The sequence below is a fragment of the Ursus arctos genome, unplaced genomic scaffold, assembly GCF_023065955.2.
Source record: "Ursus arctos isolate Adak ecotype North America unplaced genomic scaffold, UrsArc2.0 scaffold_6, whole genome shotgun sequence".
In the NCBI taxonomy this organism is placed as follows: domain Eukaryota; kingdom Metazoa; phylum Chordata; class Mammalia; order Carnivora; family Ursidae; genus Ursus; species Ursus arctos.
This window is the reverse complement of record NW_026623078.1, coordinates 42,812,459-42,824,971: the sequence shown is the minus strand read 5'-3', so window position 1 is coordinate 42,824,971 and position 12,513 is coordinate 42,812,459. Positions and strand designations below refer to the sequence as shown.

The 12,513-nt window shown below is 37.4% G+C and overlaps 1 long non-coding RNA gene across 3 annotated transcripts in view; it reads left to right on the top strand.

Moving 5' to 3' along the window:
• Positions 1-12,513, top strand: part of LOC113252965 (uncharacterized) — a 227,750-nt gene that overhangs the window by 82,627 nt on the left and 132,610 nt on the right. For all 3 annotated transcript variants that reach the window (XR_008957901.1, XR_008957900.1, XR_008957899.1), the window contains one exon: positions 5,995-6,085. This is a non-coding gene — a long non-coding RNA (uncharacterized LOC113252965). The remainder of the gene's footprint in view (positions 1-5,994; positions 6,086-12,513) is intronic.

Sequence of the window (12,513 nt, the reverse complement as noted above, 5' to 3'; positions counted from 1 at the left end):
TCCTCTTCTAGAGGTACTTACCCCCTACCTGATTGGGTGCATTTCTGAAAGCTTGAGGCTGCAGGATAGCTGATCTATCAGAGTCATTATTCTATTTTGTTTTCTTCTTGCTCTTTGTAGCCTGCATCCACACTCAAGCCAAACACCAGGATCCTTGCTATTTGCCAGATCCTTTAAACTTAATCTTGGCAACTCACATCCATGTTTTTTCTCACTGCCTTCAGTATGACCAATCTAATTCAGACTCTTACAATCTCATACCTGAACTAATGCAGCAACTTCCATCTGGTCCCATCTTTCTCTGTCCTTCCTAGTCTATCTTTTACATTTCTATGAATATTATTCCTAAAATACTGTTTGCACGGTGCTATCTTTATGATCAAAAATCTTTTAAAATCTAATCACCAAACAGAGTAAGGTACCAACTCTTCAGCCTGCCATTCAGCACACTTCATGGTAAGTTATGCATCTACCTTTTGACACTAATCCTGCAGGCTCTCTAGGATCCCTGCTGTGTAAACAAACTAATCCAAGCACTGTCTCTGAGTGCATATTGAACAGTCTTGACTTCGCCTTGTGTTCTACACTTGACTCTTCTCCCTACCCCAGAATGTATCTCCTGGTTTTTGTCTTTTCTAAATACTATCTGCTAGTATTTATAAATCAATTTAAAAAATCCAGTTCATATTCCTTATCTATTTTGTAACTCTGTAACATACTCTATAATGATCCAAGTTAGAAGTTGTCATTCAGGGGTGCCTGGGTAGCTCAGTCGTTAAGCGTCTGCCTTCGGCTCAGGGCATGATTCCGGAGTTCCGGGATCAAGTCCCACATCAGGCTCCTCCGCTGGGAGCCTGCTTCTTCCTCTCCCGCTCCCCCTGCTTGTGTTCCCTCTCTCTCTGGCTGTCTCTCTGTCACATAAATAAATAAAATCTTTAAAAAAAAAAAAGTTGTCATTCATTCCCAGATTCCATTTTTCAATATATGAAGCTCTTCTTTTCTGTCTGATACTGTTAATTACTTTTTTCATGTAGACTATCCCTGCCAACTTGCTTGCACTGCTCTCCATCCTTGCATTTCTTTCTGCCCTTCTTAGTGCCTGACTAGATTCTCTTAAAAATATGCATATTGGTGGATTTTTTTGCTTGTTATTGTAGTTTTGTGATAATATGGAAGACCAGGCAGGAAGGCAAAGCTCAGATATAGATATCCATGTCTATGTAGATCTCATCATCATATGTATTCACTGATATCTTTATAAATAGGTATCAGGGAAATTCCTTCAAATGAATAAGATTTCTGTAGACCTGAAGACCGTCTTCCCAGGAAGTTTCCTTGACTCTTAATATTTCATTCCTGAGATACTAGGAAAGATCCCTAACTCTGAGACTCTCTTTCATTTTAGTTCTAGTAATGTTTGAGTTTGTTGATATTTACATCCCACTCTAAATTGATATTAAGATATTTACAGTTGGTGGTACGCTCCAATGATCATCACAACAAATTGATTTTTTGCTTCCTAGTTTCTATATGATGCTTTATTTCTGTATTAAGAGATTATTGTAGCTGTGTATGTTTTCCAAAAAGCATGTCTTTACGCAAGTAAAAATTGTGGTATGGGATTGATCAGGCAGGCATGTGGCGTTGATTATTTTATGCTGAGTATTTCCCACTTGGTTATATCCTGCTGGGAGTATTCAGGCAAAGACTGCAAAGGGAGAGCATAGATAGGTTTGCAGAGGGGAAGTATAGGTATGCTGAGGACTTTTCCCTTACACTGTGCTTTGCTTTTCTTGAAATTTCCCCTTCTCGCCTTTAAATTACATGCTATTTTTCATGTGTCAAAATAGATATAGGTGATCCTAGGTTGGGCCCTGGACTTTGACTGCCCTGGGTTTAATAGTTTCATTGGCCACTTGCTAGATGATCTATCTACCCTGGGAAAATTATGTGATATCTCTGTGCTTCAAGTTCCTTGTTTGCAATATAGAGAATGTAGAATTCACCAATGTTGTCAGCATTAAGCAGGATAATAACTTATAAACTTATAAAACAGCATGACCTGGTCACAGAGTAAGTGGTCAATAAAGTCTAGTTAGCAATGTAATGTTCATAATAATAATAATAATAATGTTAGCTTACTCCTAACCTAGACAACTTTAAGTAGATTAGTGTATTTATTCCACCAAAATGAAAACACAAAGATGTCTTAAAGATACTGATATTTTCAATGTGAGGGAGATTTCAACATTCCATTTCCAGAAAGCTATAGAAATAGAGAATCTTAATGTAAATTCACGTTTCTTAGATCCTGTAGAGTGGGCTCAGTGTCCTCTTAGGGCGCTTCCTAGTCCTTAAAAAAGAGAAAAAAAATTTAGAATTAGATGTTTATTAAATAAAGTAAACATAAATGAGCACATAGGCTATCTTTAATACTGTGCAAATGGGTATTTTAGGATTATTTTGAACACCTTAAGCACTCTACTATTTTAATACTGCATTTGAAATGTACAGGCTTATTACTAAATTGACAAAAGGCCTAAAGATTTTTAGGCTTAGTGTTAAAATTATTGGAATTATTTTCTAAAATGCTTTATATATATGTATGTAATATGAATATATATATGCATATGTATGTATATGTATATAGATCTGGTAATGACCATTTTATTAAGCTAATCACTTAATAGTATTTATCAAATACCTTATTCATATATATTTCAAAGGTGTATAAATTATACACATTTTCTTTTAACTTTCCAAAATATTATAATTCATGAGTTAAATCACTGAAATAAAAAATTCATATTAACAGCCTTTCTTTAGAGCTTAAGTGTATTTTCCAAGTATTTTTTCTTAAAAACAAAGTATTGTCTATAACAGTAGGTGTCGCTATAGCAAAAGAAACCAGCCATTCAGAAGGATACTTTTTTTTCCCCTAGGAAACTATAGCATTACAAGAGAAATTATAGACTAATTTATTGAAGCTCAATGTGTCCATCTCCTTGCTTTGAGGAAAGCGGTCTTCATTTAAATCTACATCTTAGTCCGCCTAAAACATCTTTGTAGTAGATTTGTGGACTTTCTGGGCAAAGAGTTCTAATTTTTATAAATCTAAAAGTCAAGAAGTTCTTTTGTAAATACCGTAGAAACTCTGTATTCTAGATCTTGAATCATTTATCTTTACTCAGTGTTAAGAAGAATAACTGATTACGTATTTGTAATCATCTGAGTACATATTTCCTCACCAAAAATGTTATTAATCACTTAAATAATTTATCTATATGAAATGGAAATTAAAATATCAACTTTATACAATTGATAGTGAACATGAAATAAGGCATTATATGCGTTCTTTGATTTATTTATTAAACAGACTTAGTTGAGCACCTACTGTGCACTAGACATGGTAGTTACCGGACAGTCAATGTCTTTGCCCTGATGGTGTTACTGTCTAGTAGATTTATTCATATTCCCACACAAGTTTAAATTACTATTTGAAGTTTAAATTACTATTCATGAGTAAGAAGTGTAGTTATTATCGAATTCTTTGGCCTAGTAGATTACAGCGAAGCCCTTTTAGTCTTTTCTTTAGTAGAATAGAATAATAGGTATTATCGGCCATTTCCCACTGAGCATCTATTTTCTCTTGTGGAAACAGCTTCCTGATAATCCTCCAAGATATCAGTCCATTTTGCTTTCAGTTCATGTAACTTGAGTGACATTGACTCCTCTCCAACTTCCAAAGGTAGGTGAGAGACCCAGGCCTGGTCAATTAGGGTTTTATATTCTTGTGTGTACAGTGTTATCACACCCCAGACCCCCTATGATCTATCCTGTGCTTCCCAATCTGACCTAATCTCTTGTTGCTGTCTGCCTCACACTATACCCATATACACCTTAGCATTTCTTGTTTCTGTTTTTGCTTATATTTGTTTCTTTTCCTAGAATGCCTTTTCCCTGCCTCTTCCTTCATCAATTCTATCCATCCTTTAAGGTCTAGGTAGCCCTATCCGTTTCTAAAAGGCTTTCCTGCCCACCAGTTGGGGAAGATATCCCTTTGACAATTCTCTAAATGCAATAGTGTATTATTTTAATAGTATTTGGTGTCTCGATCCCTCACTTAAATGGTACACCCCTGGATGTCTGAATTTGACTCTTCTCTGTATTCCTCGCACCTCACTGATGTCTGGGACACTGGTTGCTCGATATAGGTTTGGAGCTTGATCAAGTTTGTTCACTGAAAGCTCTTAAGAACAGTATGGCAGAAGCCTGCTTTTCTGTAACAGGCCTTTGTTTAATTTCATAGTTCTGAAGATTAGTAGTTCAGATGACTATGTGCTGAATCATTCCAACACCCCACTCTTTGTGTCTCTCAGAGAACTGCATTCATTAGTTTTCTCACGTTTGCCTTAAGGAATAATATCCAGATTTCATTCATTGAGTGTTTATTTAACCATGAAGGCTTTCTGGACCATAGAAGCTTGCTGTGTTCTTTTTCTCCTCTGATCACTTTCAGCATTTACAGCCTGGACTACTAATTTGGGAATTAATCGTATACTATTTTTGACATTCCTTTTTTGTGATTTTTTTTATGTGGTCCTTAGTGTATAATCTAATATTTTACATGCTTCCATATGAATAGGGATATTCATTCATTAGCATACTTATTTATTCATTATACATTTTTTTGAGAATTCATTATAATTCCCATTATTTTTCTTTTTGCACAGTATATCAGTTGGGGTTCTCTTTATGCTAGCGACAGAATCTGGCAAATTTAAGAACACAAACAACGTATTCAAAGGCTATTAGGGAATTCACTGTATTGAGGGCAGGGCTGGAGAACCAGGCTTGGAACAGAAGAGGAGCAGTCCCAGAAGTTGTTCTTGGCAGGGGACTGGAGGACAGTGGTGCACAGAAACCGTTGCTGCTCAGAATGAACTGCGCTTCTTTCCTCCATCCACTCGCACCATGACCAAGACTCAGTGCCCCTGAGAACATGGCCAAGTTCAGGCCATGTGCTTGCACCTCAGCTGTTTGAGAACCATGAATGAGAGGAATTAAAGAAAAAAGCCTCCAAGAATTTCTTGGGCTTCTAGCAGATATAAATTTATCAAGGTAGCTGGGGAATTCTCAGGAAAAGAATGGATTTTGGGTAATTTAAGAAAATGATAAATAACTATTAGCATTTACAATTAGTTGTTCACACAGATTTCCTATCAAATCCCAGCACCTGCAGTGACTAACAGGATGGCCAAACTGCTTCATCTCTGTAGGTGTTAATTTTTCTCCTCTCTATATAGGGAGACCAATATTTGGTGTCACATGGTGGTTTTAAGAATTAAATAAGATATCATATGAAAGGTGCCTATTACAGTCTGTCATCACATAGTAGGTGCTCAATAAATAATTATTATTTGTTGATCTGTGTGTACACACTATGAGGCTATTCTACATAGATGAGGCAAAGAAGTAGCAATTATTGTCTCTGCCCTTGAACAGTTTGTAGTTTAATCAGAGACAAAAGCACACATGTGATTTAATTCCATCCTCACATAGTGAGATGAATTGTGCAGAGGCATTTTTATAATCTCTGGTTTTCATCTGAGCAATCAGAGATTCAGAGAAGTGCAGCAACTTGACAATAATCACACAGCTCTTAAGTGGCAGCGCTGTGGCTGGGGCCAAGGTTTCCTGGATCCACTGCTCTTTATAACTGGGGACATAGGCTAGCTCAGTGAAAGATGAAGTTACTCAATTCAATTCCAATTTTACTGAATACCTACCATTACAATCTGATACTCTAGGTGCTGTGAGGGAATCTAAGTATAATCAATATATAGTTTCTCATCTCAAGAAGGTTATAATCTTGGGAAAAAGATGGATAATTACTGAAATACAAGATAATACATAATAAAGTGCTATGTTTTTCATTTAGTTCTTTTAATAAACGTTTATTGAATGTGTATTTATTGAATGGCTCTGTATTAGGTGCTGAGGATTCCGTGGTAAACAAAAGAATAAGCAATCTGTCCTCAATGGGGCTTACATTTTGTTGGAAGGAGACAGACATGAACACAAAGTAAGTATATACACATAAGATAAGCCTAGCTATTGACAGCAATGGGTGCTAGAAAAAAAAATGCGGAGGTTTGTGATACTGAATTGATGTGAGCTACTCTTGAAGAACAGTGCTTTTGAGGGCCTGAAGAAGTCAGTCATGTGAGGACCTGTGGGAAGAGTAATCCAGGCAGAGGCATGGCAAGTGCAAAGATAGTGAGGTGGAGATGAGCTTGGAATCTTGAAAAATAAAAATGAGACTGTGTGGCAAGAACCCAGAGAGCTGAGAGGATAGCAGGGCAGCATGAGATCTGGAGATGCAGACAGGAGCCAGAAAAGGCAGGGCCTTGTACATCATGGTTAGAAGTGTCTAATATATTATTTTGAGTTTAATGGAAGCCCCAAAAGATTTGAGCAGGAAAGTGATATTATTTGATTTGTCTTGTAAAAAAGATCCTACTGGCTGCCATGAAGAGATACAATTTTACCTAGGCACTAAGAAAAGAAAAAGTGATCTTACTTTGAAAAAGTAAAGGAGGACTTCGAGAAGGAGAGAGTATTCTTATCAGTGAGATGGGTTAGGCATTCTAGAAACAGGTGGTCCCATCAGCAGAGGAGGAGAGTTTAGGAAGTATGACACGTGTTTGGGCAACACTGAGTTTTCCAGTGAGGCCCGAGCACCTGCTGTGAGGGGATGGCGAAATGAAGTGGGACCTGGGATGAAGGTGGGTGCCAGGCTATGTCCTACCTGATTCTGTAGGCTGCTGAAAACTATTCCGTATTTGAGAAAGATTGTGCTGTGATTGTGTGAAGGATATTAGGGGAGGCAAGAAGACCACTGATGAGGTGCCTGCAATAGGTCATTTGACAATGGCGAGTGCCAAGCAGGGAGAATGGAGAGGAGGAGTGAGATACGGTAAGACCTGTTGACACAAAGCGCTGCCAGCACTTGATGATGAATTGGGTATAAGTGGTTGGGAAGCGAGGAGAATCTGAAGACATCTGCAAGGCGAGCTGGGGATGCCCTTTTCTGTGAGAGGAAGTTTGGAGGATGGGGTGGAGATTGCAGTTTTAAACGAGTTGAACGTAAGATTTTGGCAGGACTTCCACATGATGATGCAGGAGAGACAGCTGCAAAAGCAGGGCTGGAGCTCAGGAAGTTTGGCCTTTAAGAGCACACCTATTCCAGCTAATTTCTTATAATCTGTGAAAATTTTTGTGAATTTTTAGATATTTGCTATTTTCAAGAAGACAGAAGTTTCACAAGTGTTTGTCAGAACCAACTGGCATTTTCTACCAAAGGAAAAGGTTTTCTTCTTCAAAAAACAGAACGTTCAGTAAAGAGAAAGCTGGTTGATGATTTCTACTTCCTTTTCTTACTTTGGAAGCTGAGTTATCAGACTTGTTCAGGCCCAGGGAATAATATTAGAGAATATTATAAAACAGCCTTACTGTTATAAGGAAAAAGATCTTGTTAAAATAATCTACAATTGGTAATAAAGAGATAGACTATCTCTTGTGTCCCTAAAGGAAGTAATAGGGATGAATAGAAAAAAAGCAAGATTTTTCTTAGAATTCATGTTTGGTTATTTTAATAGTTCTAGCAAAATACCAGACACAAAAGACTAGGATGAGGGTCAACATAAATAGCTAAAAGAGAAAAAAGTATGTCAATAAGAGAGAAAGGGACTCTTTTTATGAGCACTTAAAAAGTTCAGATTTGAAATAAACAGCTCTCTGTACTGCTAAGTTGAACATAAAAGCAAAATGGCAGGTTTGTGTCCAGTACCAATTACAGTACGAGTATAAACCTTTTCTGTCTGTTTCTTCTCCTCATGAGTATAACCATATCTTTCTCAACAGTTACATTTTCTCCTCTTGAACCACATAGTACCTTCTCTCCTGATACTAATTTGAGGGTATGGAGCCAGTGGTGTGGAGGTACTTAATTCACCAACAAAAGTCATTTTTAATTGCTATCTCCCGTGTCTGAGGACTGCATCATTGTTTATCTGACATGACTCAGCCTTGGCATTGACATGGACTCATGCAGCTCCTAATAGACTAGAGTCAGTGTCACAGACTGACTGGTAGACCAATCCCAGTGAAGCCAGGGAAGAGAAATAAGCCTGCCATTGTTGAATCCACAAATGACCCTAACAATCCAGGTTAGGAAAGGACAGCCTATTCTGAGGGAGACCGGTTCATTTTGCAGTGTGTTTGTTGCTGCAATTACTATAGTGACTGTTGCCTTCCTGTTTTCTATCTATGCAAATTGTTTTGGAAGAAGGACCTAGAGGTAGAGAGACGTGCAAACTTTTGCAAAACCCACCATACTGTAGGGGAGGCCATCCAGGGTGTGGGGATCTTGTTAACTAGTGATATGGGGAGCTTGTTTGACCTCTGATCATTGTTTTCTCATCTATCTTTATACAACCTCTGTATTTCAGGCCCACTGGATGCCAGGTGCTTATTTACTTTTTATAGCAAGCTCAGGATAAAAATACCATTGCCATTGTTTTTACAGGGGAAGGGACTGTAAATTTTCCAAGGACACATTGCTAGTAAGTAATGAATTTGAGGTTTTACCATGTCTCTCTTGCCTCTAAGCCGGTGCTCTTTAACTACTCTCCTAAAGTTCCTCTCATCTGTAAAATATGGATGATAATAACATCTGTTTTATAGGGTTGTTGTATAGATTAAGTAATAGAACTATGAAGTGTCTAGTACTTTAGTATGCATTAGGAAATCAATAAATGGTTGATAGTATTGCTACAAATAATGAAGAAAAATCTTCACTAAAGCATCTATAGCAGTGAAGTCCTTGCTGGAACATAACCCTTCGATTCTTCAGTCTGAATTAGTGTGATGTAACTAACACTGAAAGCAGATGCTAAGGAACGCAATCCAAAGAAATGAATTTCTAGTAGTGAAATGTCAGATACTATAACATCTGGATGGGAAACTTGTCTTTGTGCACTTTGAGTTATCCTGGTAACTCCCAGTTCATTCCATGTTGACACCAGTATAATTTCCTTTAACTAACATTTGTCCTGATAAACACAAAACCATCAGTCAGAAAACCATCAGTTTCAAAGTAAGTAGAATCTGCACTGATCTGCAGGAGGCTGGAATTCCAGAATTAAGTTTGGGAAGCTTAAATCTGGGATAACAAAATACAGCTCTGGTAAATGTTATGAAAACAATTGCAAGCAATATGAGTAAACACAGAAGAAATAGAGGTTTGCAAGGAAGTCTAGGAAATATAAACTCTGGCTTTCTATCTTTTTAACTAAAAGGAGAGAATAGAGGATGAGTAAGCCATTCCAGAAAAGGTAATATTGTTATTTATTAAGAACATAATAATTATTACCATCTGGCTCTTCTAACAAAATGAAAAGCCATCTGACTTTGTAATGGTTACCTGACCTCTTTGTCTCTTTGCTACTCTCGATGTCTGTAGGATGCTGCTGACTGAGTAGCACCTCTGCTTTAGACGCAGCTCTTCTGTTTTTTTGGTGCAAAGCTATTTGTGTCTAATGGCAGTTCTATGGTTCACTGACTGTACTGAAATGTAGCACTTTACCAACCGTGAACTTTGACATGTTTATAACAGGGACTTAATCTGAAAATATGCAAGAGGGAGCCTTCTGAATATAATTTATAATCAGATGAACTCTCATGTAGGTGTTGAATAGCATATGAAATTATTCATCCCTTGTATTTTGAGGTTAATTTTGTCCTCCTTCAAGAGACATAGTGACATCAGTAGGTGAACTGAAGGTTGAAATCTCAATTGCTTTGAAGGGACATCAAGCCTTATGAATTTGCATTAGTTCTAAAAACAGCAGGGGAATAGTATAATTAACATATATGAAATTCCATTTCTAAACACAAAGCAAAACCTAGAATGAACCTTACAAAGGACCTTTGGATAAACACTCTGTTATGTCATAGCTAACAATGTCAATAGTCTTAGTTATTATACTTGAAGATCTTTATTTCTGTAAGCGTGGGCTTTTCCTCAATTACCAGCATTTATTTTATGATGTGTTGACCTTTTTCCCCTGCTCTTTCAATTATATACTATTTAATGCCACAGTATTTATTTATTCTTTAAGGTACTTGGTTCCTAAAATTGAATAGCAACTTCACATGCCTACGCTTAGCCTGAAGTGTTTATATACTTTAATTAGTGTAGAAATATTTCGTAGCTTTCAAAGCACTTTTATGCAGACCATAATCCTAGGCAGAGGGGAAAATACTACTATTCAAATGACTACTCTGTTCTAAAAAGTACTCCAGAAAATTCAACTTTTAGAAGAGTACTAGAAGAGAACTAAACAGTAACTTGGAAATTTCATGGCAGTAAAAGATGATTCAATATTTTGCACTCAGCAATTTGAAGTGTGCTTCAGTTTTTATTTTAATTTTTCTGGTGAATCTTTCATCAATAAGATTGTCAAAATAACTTTCTATGGGAACTTAACTGTTAATCAGTGAAAAGAGACAAAACACTTAAGGGAAAAATTGGTCACATTACGCAATTACATTGCAGATAAGTGCATATGACAGAGTGGACCTTGCATGTGGCTGAAGGATTCTGAATGCCAGCGGCAGCACTGTTGTAGCGTGTTTGTGTGAGTGTTTGCTGGGGTGGTGTGGGCCTGACGTACACGTGTGCTTGTGAACCTCAGTGAATGCAGCCGTGGGAGCTCTGTTTCTGAATCTCTCTTGGCCTACACATTCCCATGTAAACGAACATGAGTAAAGAGATGAATATGACTGAATATGACTTTGTGTTTACGTGTCTATAACAAAGAACATACAAGTGAGTAATTTGCACATGGATGAGACCATGTTCTTACTTATTTGTGTTGTATTATTGTTTCTGAAACATTTGGTTACACATGGAGCATCTGGGTGGCTTAGTCCATTAAGCATCTGCCTTCAGCTCTGGCCATGATATTGGAGTCCAAGGATCAAGCCCTGCATCGGACTCCCTGCTGAGCAGGGAATCTGCTTCTCCCTCACCCCACTCATGTTCTCTCTCACTCTCTCTGTCTCTATCTCAAATAAATAAGTAAAGTCTTAAAAAAATAAAACATTTGATTACCGATATTTATTGCCAGTGTTCTGTGTAGCTTTCTGCCATCTTGGCCACTCACCTCACCAAGATGGAGCTTAAATGATACCACTCATGTCTTTGCTGCTTCAGAAGTTTATATATCCCAGACCGAGGACCATAGTGCTCAATCAGAAGGCAATACTAATGGCAACATCATCTTCAAGAGCAAAGGACAAAGCTAGAGATGTATCTATGCCTCAGCAGGAAATTTACAGTTATGAGGTCACTGCCGACCATTTTATATTTTTATCCAGTACCTTACAAGTTGATTTTAGCCTGCAGCAAGCAGGATATTTCTTCTCTACACAGTTTTCCTATACCTTCTCTTTCGGTAGATTGAAACATAAAAAATACCTTTGCAATTTCTAGTGCCTTCTCTTTATCTTGTGGGTGAATGAGAAAACTGGAGTGAGTTGTACATAGTCTTAACTCAGAGAAAAGGAACCACCGATCTTGACTTAGAAGATGGATATGTAGTTAAGAAGGGTCAGAAGAGGAATCAGGGAAAGATAATAAGCAGATAAATTCTAGCAATGTTTACGTGAAGACATCAAATGAAAATTTGAGTTATTGGTTTGTGATACTAGTATATTTAGTAGTACAAACGTTCACAGCAGCAGATGATTTCATGCATAGCATAATAGAGGAGTTGCTGATTTCTGTAAACCTGTTAGCCAAAATGGTATAAGACTTGAAAAGAAACAATGCCAAGAGCTATTTAGCTTTAAAGTCAGAGAGACAGTCCCTCCTTGTGAGGTTCATGGATATTAAAGTCAATTTGAGTTGCAATACAGTGCTCAAAGAATTTATACAAATGAGAGCAAGGGGATTGTATGCCAGAAATATATACATTCTTTGGTTTTCATCTTGGTTTTACTTTCTGACAATCCTCTCTAGAGACTCTTCAATGAATACATATTTTACCTTTAGATTTTGAAACTGCTGTTTCTTACTTCCTTGGGCACCCATAGCTGGCTTTTCTTCTAGATAAGTCTATGGACTCCGTTGCTGCCAGGTCTCACGCAAGGCATGATAGTCAAGGGCAATTGGGAGCCGTGTGATTCCTTGGAAGAGGAAAGAGACCTGCCAAAGGCCAGTAATGTTAGCATAACCAACAGCAAATTATTTAACAAATTTGTCAGAAATGCACTGTGTATGAAAAAATACATCCTTTTTTCATACAACTCCATGTGATATCTCATTCCTTTTCTACTTCCCGGTCCACTTGCAAAAATGAGATGGATTTTCCACCCAAAATTTGGTTCAGATATCAAGGTGGATGATAGCCATGCAGGTAGGAAGGAGTGAAAAGTTTAGGACTC